Consider the following 13,425-nt stretch of genomic DNA (forward strand, 5'->3'; position numbering starts at 1 on the left):
TCCCATGTTAGGGACATAGATATTTAAAATTGTTAGATCTTCTTGTTGGACAGACCCCTTAAGTATTATAGAGTGTCCTTCCTCATCTCTTATTATAGTCTTTGGCTTAAAATCTAGTTTATATGATATAAGGATTGCCACTCCAGCTTTCTTTTGATGTCCATTAGTATGGTAAATTGCTTTCCACCCCCTCACTTTAAATCTGGAGGTGTCTTCGGGTCTAAAATGAGTTTCTTGCAGACAGCATATCAATAAGTCTTGTTTTTTTAATCCATTCTGATACCCTGTGTCTTTTGATTGGGGCATTTAGCCCATTTACATTCAGGGTAACTATTGAAAGATATGAATTTAATGCCACTGTATTGCCTGTAAGGGGACTGTTACTGAATATTGTTTCTGTTCCTTTATGGTCTGTTACTTTAAGGCATTCTCTTTGCTAAGAGGACCCCTTTCAATATTTCCTGTAGGGCTGGTTTGGTGTTTGCAAATTCTTTTAGTTTTTGTTTGTCCTTAGGCTTTTTATCTTTCCTTCTATTTTCAATGACAGCCTATCTGGATACAGTATTCTTGGCTGCATATTTTTCTCATTTAGTGCTCTGAATATATCATGCCAGTCCTGTCTGACCTTCCAGGTCTTTGTGGATTGGTGTGCTGTGAATCCAATAATTTTACCATTGTATGTTACAGACCTCTTGTCCCAAGCTGCTTTCAGGATTTTCTCTTTGTCTCTGAAACTTATAAGTTTTACTATTAGATGACAAGGTGTTGACCTATTTTTATTGATTTTGAGGGGGTTCTCTGTGCCTCCTGGGTTTTGATGCTTGTTCCCTTCACTATATTGGGAAGTTCTTTGCTATAATTTGCTCCAATATACCTTCTGCCCACCCCCCCCGGTCTATTTCTTCTTCTTCTGGGATCCCAATTATTCTAATATTGTTTTGCTTATGGTATCATTTATCTCTTGAATTCTCCCATCATGGTTCAGTAGTTATTTATCTTTTTCTCAGAGTCTTTATTATCCATCATTTGGTCTTCTATATCACTAATTCTCTCTTCTGCCTCATTTATCCTAGCAGTAAGAAACTCCATTTTTTATTGCACCTCATTAATAGCTTTTTTTGAGTTCAACTTGTTTAGATTTTAATTCTTTTGTTTCTCCAGAAAGGGATTTTATTTCTTCAGAAAGGGATTCTATAGTATCTTCTATGGCTTTTTCAAGCCCAGCTAACATGTTTATAATTGTCATTCTAAACTCTAGTTCTGACATCTTACTAATGTCCATATTGATTAGGTCCCTAGCCACCAGTACTGCCTCTCATTCTTTTTTTTTGAGGTGAGTTTTTCTACCTTGTCATTTTATCCAGAGAAGAATAGAAAAATGAGAGAACAAAATACTAAAAGGGTAGCAATGTCCCCAGAAAAATATTCATTAATCAAATCAGAAGAGACCTGAAACAGAGGGGGAGAAGACTGGTGAATAGAACAGAGCCACACACTTGATTTTGGGTGTATTTTGGTCTGTTAGAAGAAACTGCCTCCAAAAATTTTAAGTAAAGAAGAATATATTCTTCTTTCCTTCCTTTCTTTATATATACATATACATATATATATATATATATATATATATATATATATATATACACACACACACACATACACACAAAAATAAGGGTAAGCACAATGGAGGGATGAAATATGACTGTAAAGATACTGTAAAAATGAAAATTAAAAAAGATTTTAAAAAAGGAATTGATAAGAAGTTGGTTGAAAGAAGAAAAAAAAAGGAGAGAATTTGATTAGGCTAGAGATTAGAACAAAACCATACACTAGATTTAGGGTATATTTTGATTGTTAGAGGAAACTGTATCCCAAAATTTTAAAGAAAAACTTATATGTATATAAAAAATAAGGTTAAATACAATGAAGGGATAAAATATGACTATAACAATGACAATTGGAAAGCTTTTTGAAGAAGTATTCATAAGTAAAATAGTTTTAAAAAGGTTAAAATAGGAAAGAGGAAAAATTTAAACAATAGAATAAGAAAAAAAAACTAAAAAAAATTAACTTTGGAAGACTAAAGAATTAAAAGCCATGAATTCTATGTGCTGTATCCCCGTAGCTCTGAAGTTTTTCAGTTCTTATTGATTGGTAAACTTGGTCTTGGCTGGATGTTCTTGTTGATCTTCTCAGGGAGGGGCCTGTTGCAATGATTCTCAATGTCTTTGCCTGAGGTGGAATGCACCACCCTTGCCAGGGGCCAGGCTAAGTAATTTGCCCGGTCCTAAACGCTTTATGTATAGCTTTGGAGGAGGAGAATGAAGGTGGCAGCCTTCAAATCTCTGGTCTGGAGGATTCAAGAGCTCAGGGCCCCACTGCTCAGTGTGCCCTCAGAGAAAAATCAGTCAACTCTCCTATTTCCCTGGTCTCTGGCCGTGCTCCAAGCTCACCTAGACTGTGACCAAGTATTTCCATCTCTGGCACATGGCCCCATTTGGAGTCTCCAAATCCAGGAGATTCCTGCAGTGTACTCCCATGCCACTCCCCTGGGAGTGGGGCGGGGGGAGGTGAGTCTCCCTGGATCTGTCACTTGTGGGATCCTTGCTTGAAGAGTAGTGGTCCAACTGTGCCCTGGATCATGGTTTATGGCAACCCCGAGCTGAGAGCCCACTTCTTGGTTCTGTCTCTGTAACTGGCTTCCCCACTCCAATACCTGGGAGCTCTGCCACACTCAGGCACCCCCAGTCTTTCTGTGACCCTGAGGGACCTGAGACCACACTGTCCCTGTGAGGGCTCCACCCCGCTGGCTTAGCCTCTGGAGTGACGTCTCTTAGTTGAGCGGACTTCTAAAAGTCCCGATTTTGTGCTCTGCTGCTCTACTGCTTGTTGGGAGCCAGCCCCTCCTCCCCATGATCTCTCTTCCCATTTATGGCTTCGTACTCACTTCTCTGTACCTTCTACCTTCCAGAGAGTGGTAGGTTTTCTTTTCATAGAATTGCTGCTATTCTTCAATCTTCTGTTGAGTTTTTAGGTGTTCAGAATGGGTTGATAACTATCTAGCTGATTTCCTAGGACCAAAGGAAATTTAGGTCTTGGATTCCTCCACCATCTTGCTCTTCCCCTTCATTATTTTATTTGTTTATTAAGTTATAATTCATAGACAGTAAAATCCACTCTTTTTAGTGTACAGTTTTGGAAAAAGCATATAGTCATGTAACAACCACAGAAGTCAAGATGTAGAGGATCTCTATCAGCTCCAAAAGTTTTGTGGTGTCCTTTTGTCATCAACTCTTCCCTGACACTCAGATCCTGGCTGCAATCCACCTTTTCTTTGTCCCTATAGCTTCCCCTTTTCCAGAAGGCCATAGAGTATGTACTCTTTTGAGCCTGGCTTCTTGCACTCAGCACAATACATTCACCCAAACTGCTGTGTGTACCAGTACTTTATTCTTTTACTGCTCAGTGTTGTTCCATTGTTTGCATGTACCATAGCTTGTTGATCCATTTACCAGTAAAATGACATATAGTTTTTAATAGTTTTTGGTGATTATGAATCAAGCCATTACTATAAACATTTACATTAGATTTTGATTTGAACACATGTTCATTTCTTTTGTACTTATAAGGGCATGTGTAACTTTCTAAAAAACTACCAAACTTTCCAAAGTGTGTGAACCATTTTTCGTGTCTAGCAGCAATGTATGAAAGTTCTAATAGCTCTGCATCTATGTCAGCAGCTGGTATTATCAGGTTTTTTTTTTTTTCTTTGTTTTAAGTCAAGCTAATGGATATAGATCTCATCATAGTTCAAATTTACATTTACCTAATGACTAATGATGTTGGACATCTTTGAAAGACCTTCTTTGGCATCTGTATATCTTCTTTGGTGAAGTGTTTAAATCTTTTGCTAATTTTTTAATTGGGTTGTTTGTTTTCTTATTGTTGCATTTTGAAGGTCCTTTATATATTTTGGATTCAAGCCCTTTAACAGATACATGTGCTAGAAATATTTTTTACCAGTCTGTGGTTTACTTTTTAATTTTTTTATAGTGTCTTGATGAGCAGAAGTTTTCATTTTAATGAAGTTCAACTTATCAGCTTCTTCTTTTGTGTGTCATGCTTTTTGTATCATTTCTAGGAAATCATTAACTAAGCCAAGGTTTCAAGATTTTTTCCTATATTTTCTTCCAGAGGTTTATAGTTTTAGTTTTTATATTTATGTTTATAGTTCAGTTCAGGTTAATTTTTATGAAAGGTATGAATTGTGGATCAAGTTGCATTCTTTTGTATATAGATGTCCAGTTGTTTCCATACTATTTGTTGAAATGACTACCCTTTCCCCATTGAGCTGCCTTTTCAACATTCCATTTTGGTAAATAACATAAACTAGTAATTTGCATATATTGCCAATGCTAATTCATAGGCTTCTATGGCTGGGTCTGTTTTATATGTCACATGTATAACTGAGAAGACAAATATGTTTGAAGAGAATCAGAACCTCTTTGAGCAGGTTAATTTTAACATTTTCCTCCACTGTATCAACAGATTCTACTCTATTTTGTGAGCAGATCTGCTTAGAAGTCCTGGTCTCCATTAGGAAACACACACACACACACACACTTTAACTTTGGGTTCATTTTCTTTATAGAGTTTTTCATAATTTTAAAACCAAATTAGAAGAAATTCCTATTTTATGAATCTCTGGAATTTAGAATACATTTTTATATAGGAATAGTGTTTGTCAACATTGGTTATATACCCAGGCTGTTCCATAAATATTTGATTCCTCCATCATGAAGAAGAAATATCATATATTTTAAGAAAGAAAAGAACCAGCAAGTAGATGGAGGTTGTAAAGATTTTGATGGGAACTTATGTGAAATATTTTAGGTATTTATAGACATTGGTTCTATAGTAGAACCATTTAGCCTAGAAAGTATGGCTTTCTCTCTCTCTCTCTCTCTTTGTACAATAACATGATTATTTTATGTATTACCCATTAGGGCATTGGAATGATATTCATTGAATACCCACTATGTACATATAGGTATTATTGCTTTTCTTAAGCTATTTTAATTAATTTCATTCCTGTAACAATTCAAGGTAGGCAATTTATTTCCATTTTATAGATTTGAAAACTGAGATTCAGAAAGGTTATGTAACTTACTCAAGATCTCATAATTAATAAGTGGTGGATGTAAAGTTCAAATTTAGTTCTGTCTCACTCCAGAGCCTATTAAACCCTGATGATTAAGTTGACCTCTTGGTTAGTAAGATAAATCAATGGGAGAGATATTTTTCCTCAGAGAGAGAGAGAGAGAAGGAGAAGAAAGGGAGTTCAATGAAATGAGTATGTACAAGCGAAAAAGATTATTTAAGGTAGAACTGAATGACTTGGGAGTGATCACTTAAAAGAGGTGAAAACGTTCTGCCAAAAAAAATACTTGAAGAGGAAAAATAGGATAGGGCATAAGAAAGGGACATGAAAGACATGAATTCCTCTTTGTGACCACTAGGTGACACCATTGACAGAAAACACCTTGGTTGCAGTCTGGAGGTGGTGGTAATGGGGTTGTGATGGGGTGCAGCCCTGAGGCAGGGGATTGGGGAGAAGGATGCTAAACAATGTTGTAGGAGGAAGTGGCAGTCCATCTCTATAAAGGACATTTGAGGCAGTCAAAAGTCATGTCAATCACATGGAAAATGCTTTATTGAGAAAGGAGTATAGCATATAGCCTGTTCAGGTGTCACTTTTAGTCTGAATGGGTATCATTGATATTTCTGACAAACACCAAGTCAGGAGCCAGTGTAAGATTAGGGATTAAGAGCACTGAATCTGGAGTTTGTCCTTCTAGGTCTGGAGCCTGACTCTGCCACTACTGGCTGTGTTATATTACACAAGTAACTTAACCGTTCTGAGCCTCAATTTCCTTCTCTGTTAAATTGGTATAACAATACCTACCTCAAAGAGATGCTGTGAAGATTAACTGAAACAATGATGTAAAGCACTTAGAATAGTGCTTTCCTCCGAGTTCTTTTTAAATGCTGTCACTGTTGTTACTGTAGCTATTACATGGAATCTTTGAAAAAAATGACAGCTCAATTAAAATCAAAAGCAAGTGAGTTAATACACTTCAAAGACAGGAAGGAAGGCTTTTTAGTTAAGATAATAATTTTTTTTTTACTTTTGTTGTGTGTAAACAAAATGTCTGTGCTCAAAATGTCTGTGCTCCCCTGACATTCCCTTATCTTCTCCCCAAGTTTCCAAAGATCTCGGATTCTGCTCTTTAACGACTCTCAACACCTGCACAAAACCCCCAGAATGCTTTTCCTCTCATGCCTTCCCAATCCCCAAATTGCAAAATCACTTCTTCATTCTCCCCATTCACCAAAAATTTCCCATTCAGTCAATTCCTCTATCTTTAGATATCAAAAGTTGGATTTCACTAATTCATAATAAATTGAGAATGAATGAATATTCTTACCATCCCCAATAATGTCTGCATTTTGTAAACGCCTTGTTAACAGCAATAAATCTGCAGTTGATGGCATTTCAAGTCATATGAGAAAGCTAACTGAAGATTTCTGAGCACTGTGAAGGAGAGCTTAGGAGTGGAAGGGTCATCCTTACATCACAGCATTTAGGTGACCACCAAGGAAATACAGATGACTGAAAATCACCAGCAACTCAGAGATTTTTCATTTATTCAATACATTTACATATTTTCAACTTCTTATCACTACTGCTTATACTTAGAAAAATAAATTCTCGTTACTCTCTTTTTATTTCTCCATTTTACCATTTTGCAACACTGTTGGTATGGTAGAGGCTCCAGATTATTTTCCAGTAGCCATTTTCTTTTCCTTCGGAACTAGTAAAACCCTTAATCTTATGGCCACCAGAGTAAAGGCCACATTGCCCAGCTTTGTGTGCCTCTTGGAGTGGCAATGCGTTTACATTTTGGACAATAGGATACAAGCAAGAATGTCATTAGCAATTTAAGGAAATATCCTTAAAAGGGAGGACCTACCTATCCTTCCCTTTTCTCTTTATAGCTGAGTGGAAGGCAGATGCAGAGACTGAAGAGCACGAGACACCATCTGAGACAAGACCCCTGAAGTCCATTTCCTGGGGGTGACACAACAGAAATTGGGAAGAAGCCTGGGTCTCCAATGAATTGGACTTTGGATCTCTGGACCTCTGTGTGTTTAATAGAACTTTGTGTGTTTAAGGTACCATTAATTTGTGTTTCTGTCACATTCAGGTGAATTCAATTGTAGCTACATGTGGCTAGTAAAGTTCAAGTTGAACCAAACGACCAGCGCATGAATGATTGTAAATCCATGAAAGTATAACTCAAATTCACTAAGAAAATTTTTGTAGTTAATGTTTGTAATACACGGCCTAACTCTCTCAGCAGGGGAATCTTTGACTCTAATGATCTATACTAGAGACAAGCGCGGTTCAACAGAATTTTCTGCCGTGATGGAATGTTCTGTTTTGGGGTTAGGTCTATGGAAACCACTAGTCAAAAATGGCTATTGAGCTCTTGAAACGTTGCCTTTGTGACTGAGAAGCAGAATTTTAAAAATTATTTATTTGTAATTACTTTAATTTGGAGTAGCTACACATGGCTTATAGCTACTTAGTTGAACAGGACAACTCTGACTCAGAGTTTGACACATCCTCAACACATCCACAATTTTCCTTGATTTGAGCTACATGTTAAGCCAAGAGACTGGATCCCAAAAATGATGGTAGACTGGTGAAGCCAGTTACAGCTAATTGAAGCTGCCTCTTAGAAGAGTAGAGTGAACATCAAAGGGAGTTTAAAACATCCCTTACCCCCACAATAAGAATATGCCTAAATACATTTAAATGTATCACACTACATTGTTGTAGAATCTTAAAACACAGAAGGTTGAAATACAGATTTGTTTCTTTTGGTAGCAGCCCTGAGAAACCCGAAGTGTTGTGGGGTAGATTTGTTTCTTCTGTACTCCCCGCAAAGTTGACCTTTGACCCTGTGCTATTGTCTCAGTGACCCCACTGATTTCCAGGCTTATTCCTTTATTTCTGGTGAATAAGATCTCTTTCTTGTTACCAGGTGTTCACTGAGATTACCAGGCTCTGCCTACAGGTGGCACAGTGTGAGCATAGCTATTTATTCTGGATCTTGTTCCATTCCTGTCCCTTTACATTCTTTGTAAAACTGTAAGTGGCTAAAACAAATACTCTTTTGCCGGTGGCTTAACTGTCACGTGTTCTATCAACAGCCCTCCCAGGCAGGGCTGTTATTAGCAAGGTGGACCTGCTTATTTTCCTACTCTGCACTACAAGCAGAAGATTTCTAACAGCTGGTGATGGGAAGCCGGGTGTTTCCGTGTTTTTATGTATATCAGAGAACCTGCCTTTACAGTGGACTTTCAGAGTTAGAAAACAATGCTAGAATTCCAAAAAAGTCCAAGATCTTTATTAAAAGACCAAATCCATATCAGTCGTCCCCTCCTTTGTCTGTGGGGGATAAATTTCCACAACCACAGCAGACGCCCAAAACTGTGGATAGTAACTGAAACCTGTATATACATGTTTTTTCCCCCTATATACACCATATCTATGATAAAGTTTCATTTATAAATTATGCATAGTTAGAGAATAACAACAACAATAATAAAATAGAACAATGATCATGATTATAATTATAATTATAATAAAAGTTAGGTGAATGTGCTTTGTCTCTCTCACCATCTCTCTCTCAAAATATCTTATTGTCCTGTACTCACCCTTCTTCTCGTGATGATGTGTGAAGATAGAAGACATACATGATGAGATGAAGTGAGGTGAGTGACGTTGTGCTGGCGTTGTGACGTGGCGTTAGGCTACTACTAACCCTCTAGTAATCAGAAAGAGAATCATCTGCTTCTTGAACATGCTTGACCCTGGATATCTGAAACCTCAGAAAGCAGAACTGCGGATAAGAGGGGACTACTGTGTGTGTCCACACACACGTACACACATGCAGAATTTGTGCTGGTTGTCTTAATTTTCTATGTAAATGGATTTTCTGGTTTATGAATTACTCAGTGGAGGGGTCTCCCTGACTTTCTGCCTGGATTCTAGAGATTAATGCCTGACAGAGAATAGGGAAGTGTATGAATGGTTTCTGCTACTTTCTAAAGGGGGGAAAAAAAAAGCATTGATTTTTTTCGTATGCATATCTTTTCCCATCCACTCCATTGAATGACTGTATAGCTCAGGGCAGGTTGCCTTTGTGACTATAGGTGAGGTACCACCCAGAAAATTTCTGTTCCTTATGCGGGCTCTGAGAGTTTTGGTGCTATCCAGATTTAGATGTGTGACTCAACATATCACTTTATAGAGGTGTGACTTTTGGCAATTGTTTAACTTCTCGGTTTACTCATCTTCAGAATGTGGATAATAATAGCCTCTCTGCATTGGGTCATTATGTGACTTAAGTGTGATAAGGTAATTTAATGTGGTTAGTATTTTCTTTGCAACATAGTAAGTGTTCAATAAAGATACAGTTATTAGTATACTGTTTCAAATTAGTGAACAAATATATTGTCATTCTTTTTATTGAAAAGCATTAAAGTGCCCACTTCCACATATTCTATTCTAATCATGCCTAGTTATTGACATAGAGACATAAAAAATATGTAATATGAACTACATTCATATGTACTGTAATTCAAGTCAGGTTTTTGTTGAGGTGGGGAGTGTTGGGGGATACTCAATCACAAAATCACTTCACACAAGAAAGTCCAGCCTGAAGTGTCAAAGAGGAATTCATGGCTTTGAATGAAGACAAACCAGGTCAAACGCATTGTTAAGTACTAAGAAGGTACAATAATTCATTTCCCCTGGAATATTAAATAAAATCCAGCTTAACTGAATAAGGACATGCAAAAATCTGAAATCATCCACCTAAGTAGGGTGAGAGAAAAACTTGCCCAGAAAAGGAATTAGCGTCACACTGGACCGTGGAAAGCAGGGGACAGTGGAACTCTCAACTGCGAACTATTTTTACTATGGTAAAAATCAGCACAAAGTATCAGAGTAGGTCAAGGATCAGTCTGGATGTAGAATGAGTAAAAGGAACTAAAGATCAAGGAATCTAGTGCAGGAAGATCCCAAATAAATGTTGGTTAAATGAAAATTTTTGGTTGCTTACTACTACATTAATATTAATCAAAACTACCATGCTTCTCCCAAACAATGGCTTAAATAAGGTAAAAATTTATTTTTTATCTTATGTAAATGAAGTCTTGAAGTAGAGAATTCATGGATACTTTAGTGGCTCCACGAAGTTAAGGATTTAGTTTCTTTCCAGGTTACTCTCTTCCATCCCTAAGAAGTGGCCTTTGTCCTTATGGTCTAAGATGGCGGCTAGAATGCTAGTCCTCATAACCATGTTCCAGATGGCAAGATGGAGGGAAGGGAAAAGACACACCAGAAATCTCCTTTAATTTTCCTTTATCTGTCACATAACAGTTTTGCTTACATGTTACTGGTCGGAACTTAGACACATGTCCACACTTAGCTCTAAGGGAGGCTAGGCAATGACATCTTTAATTTTGTCAAGTATAATCTGGAGTTCCATTATTAGAGAAAAGGAGGAGAATGAATATTAGGCTAGGCAACTAACGATCTCTACTAGTATCCATTCACTTTCATCCTTTGCCCTAACAGAACCTAGATTTTCCTTTAGGAAATTACCACTCCTCCATTGTGTGTTGCATAGCAGACTTGAAGTTTGAGCAAGATTGACTTTGCTTCAAGCTCCACAGGCAGATCCTGATTGATTAGTGGTAGAGAAGTATGATACCCCTGCTCTTTCCAAGCACTTGTGTTAAGTTTCTACCTCGAAAAGAAGACAAACCAGCTAATTGTCTGACCAAGGGATCCATTCCACTGTCAAGATAGTGAAATATGCACATTATAACATTATGTTTATTAAATCATGTTTATATAACATATGCATATAATATGCAATACATATATTATATCTCAACATTATATCTTTCATATTACTATTTAGTAGGATATGATAAACAGTATAGGCTTGGGACCAATATGTACTGTTTCCCTTATCTCTCTTTCCCAAATGGGATTTTTAAAAATTGCTGTTATCTTGTTTTCTCTTCATCATTGTTTAACAAGTATATTGATGGAGGTTACTTTACCACTTAGCCATGCATCCCTGGGCCGTGAGGGGTTAATGCAAGATTTTTCAGAGTAGCTGAACCAATAAGCCATTCTTAGGCTGGAGCTAGATGTAGTAATTACACTAGGCTTGGGCTGTATCCCATTAGGTGAGTTCATTTTGCACATGTGTGGAAAATTTTGGCATGGGAAGGTGAATATGCATGAATTTGGGTGGCCAAAGGGGTGGGCTGCTGAGGACATTCATTGGTTGCTTACTTAGCACTCATGATCCTTCTTTCTCCTTCCTAATACTCTCCAGATTTTCATTTGAGGAACTACCTCTCCACCATTGTGTTGCAGCAATACAGAATGGTGTGGGTTGATTTGGGACAATTCGGATAATCCTATTCCTCACCCCCATTTACCTGATAGGATCAGGTAACCCAGACCTAAACCATCCAGTGTAGTTGTCGGTTCCCTAGCCTTAAGGTAGATCCAGAGATGGTCTAATAAGCACAAAGCTCATAATTCTTACATAATGATTTTGACATTGAGTCAAAATCCCTATCTCTCTCTCTCTTTCTCCCTCTCCCCTACCACCTCTTCTCACTCACCATGTCCTGGATATAAACAAGGAAGCTGAAGTCTGAGTTGCTATTAACAGCTATCTTTCAACTAGGAAAGGAGTCAGTCAAAGAAGCAATTTGACATACAGAGGAGAGTAAATCTGAGAGAATCCGAGCCAGAATCCTGATCAAACCATACCTGAAGCTCACATCACGGCTGGCCTTTTCACTTAGTCAACCAATAAATTCTTTTTATTTAAAAATTCTTTTTATTTTTATTTAATTTGACTTCATTTATCTGATACTTGCAGTCTAAGCTGATATATGAATGGATGACAAAATGGATGAGTTATAACACAGATGCCTGTAGTCATTGAAAACAGGGACTCAAACCAAATATGAGGTCCAGCGTACAGAAATGGTCCCAGTGCTCCTTGAATGAGAAGCTATACTTCAAACATGAGTCCTTTATGTAACAGAATCAAAAGATAGTCTTCCCAGATCTTGGCTGACAAAAGTCCGAACGCTCAGTGTAGTTGTGTTCATACTACTGAGTGGGCAGATTCTCATAGGAGAGCCTGGCATTTAGGCTTATTTTCATGTTAGGGAGGCCTGGCTACTATTCGAAAATTTTCATAGAAGATGTTAAGAGAATAGAAGGAGAAGTAAAAGAAGGAAAAGTAATCAATCAAGAATCAGTTATCCTCAGAAAAGTAGTAGTAAAATATTATGGTTAAGAGTAGGGACTTGGTGGTCAGGACTGGGCTTTTAGTTGCTGGCTCTGCCACTGACTAGCAGGTTAGAAAACACACCGAACTTGTTTTTTTTTTTTTTTTTACTTATAAAATGAGAGAAAAAAAATACTATCGATTTCTTTGTAGGTTGTTGCCAATCTTAAAGGTGATATTGTATGTGAAGCTGGGACATAGAAAAATCTCATTTGTGACAAACAGTTCTTATTTGTTCTTCATAGAAATAAGCTTGTACATGTTGGTAGGAGTTTTGATAGTCTGCTTTGGCAGGCTGCAAGATTTTGTGACCTTAGTAGTAGGGGTGTTCTGATGTATAATGATCACGGTATTGCTGACCATTGGAATTCTCTTGGTAATTTTTATACCCTTTTTGCCAACTTTTGGGAAGGAGAGAATCTATCATTAGAGTGATTCCTAATTTCCACTTGACTCCAGAGTTGCAATAGTTACTTTACTGCAGTCACACTTGAGTTCTCTGGGAAGCAGGTGGGAGCCAATATTGAAATCACAGTGCCTAACACATAGTAGCCTCTCAGTATGTGCTATCTGAAGGTTGGGCCAGCAAGTGGATTGTTTTCCCTTAGATGGGATGATTAAAGGGACAGACATTGAAATATACAAATGCACCAGATTTTCTTACTGTTTCTACATTTTAAGACCTTTAGGCATGAGTTCATTTATGGTCTTGGATGGGGTTTAAACTTCTTGTGGAAAAGATAAGTTGGCTACAGCCCACCTCCTCTAGAAATGGTTCTGCTCATCAACTGATCTGAAAATTTCTCAGAGCTCTAGCCATAAGGAGAGCCAAGGGTTAGTGGAAAGTTTTGCATTGTTGTTAGCTTACTCTGAGGCCTAAGGCAAGCCATTTAACCTCTTGGTGTCTGGATTTCCTCATCTGAGAGCCAGGGATAATAATACTTCCCTACCTCACAGGTGTGTT

The 13,425-nt window shown here is 37.6% G+C and overlaps 1 long non-coding RNA gene across 1 annotated transcript in view; it reads left to right on the plus strand.

The window, feature by feature from the left end:
- Positions 1-10,061, plus strand: part of LOC131836582 (uncharacterized) — a 70,174-nt gene extending 60,113 nt beyond the window's left edge. The window contains exon 4 of the long non-coding RNA XR_009355685.1: positions 7,057-10,061. This is a non-coding gene — a long non-coding RNA (uncharacterized LOC131836582). The remainder of the gene's footprint in view (positions 1-7,056) is intronic.
- Positions 10,062-13,425: the final 3,364 nt, after the last annotated feature.

This window comes from Mustela lutreola, chromosome 7 (assembly GCF_030435805.1).
Source record: "Mustela lutreola isolate mMusLut2 chromosome 7, mMusLut2.pri, whole genome shotgun sequence".
NCBI classification, from domain to species: domain Eukaryota; kingdom Metazoa; phylum Chordata; class Mammalia; order Carnivora; family Mustelidae; genus Mustela; species Mustela lutreola.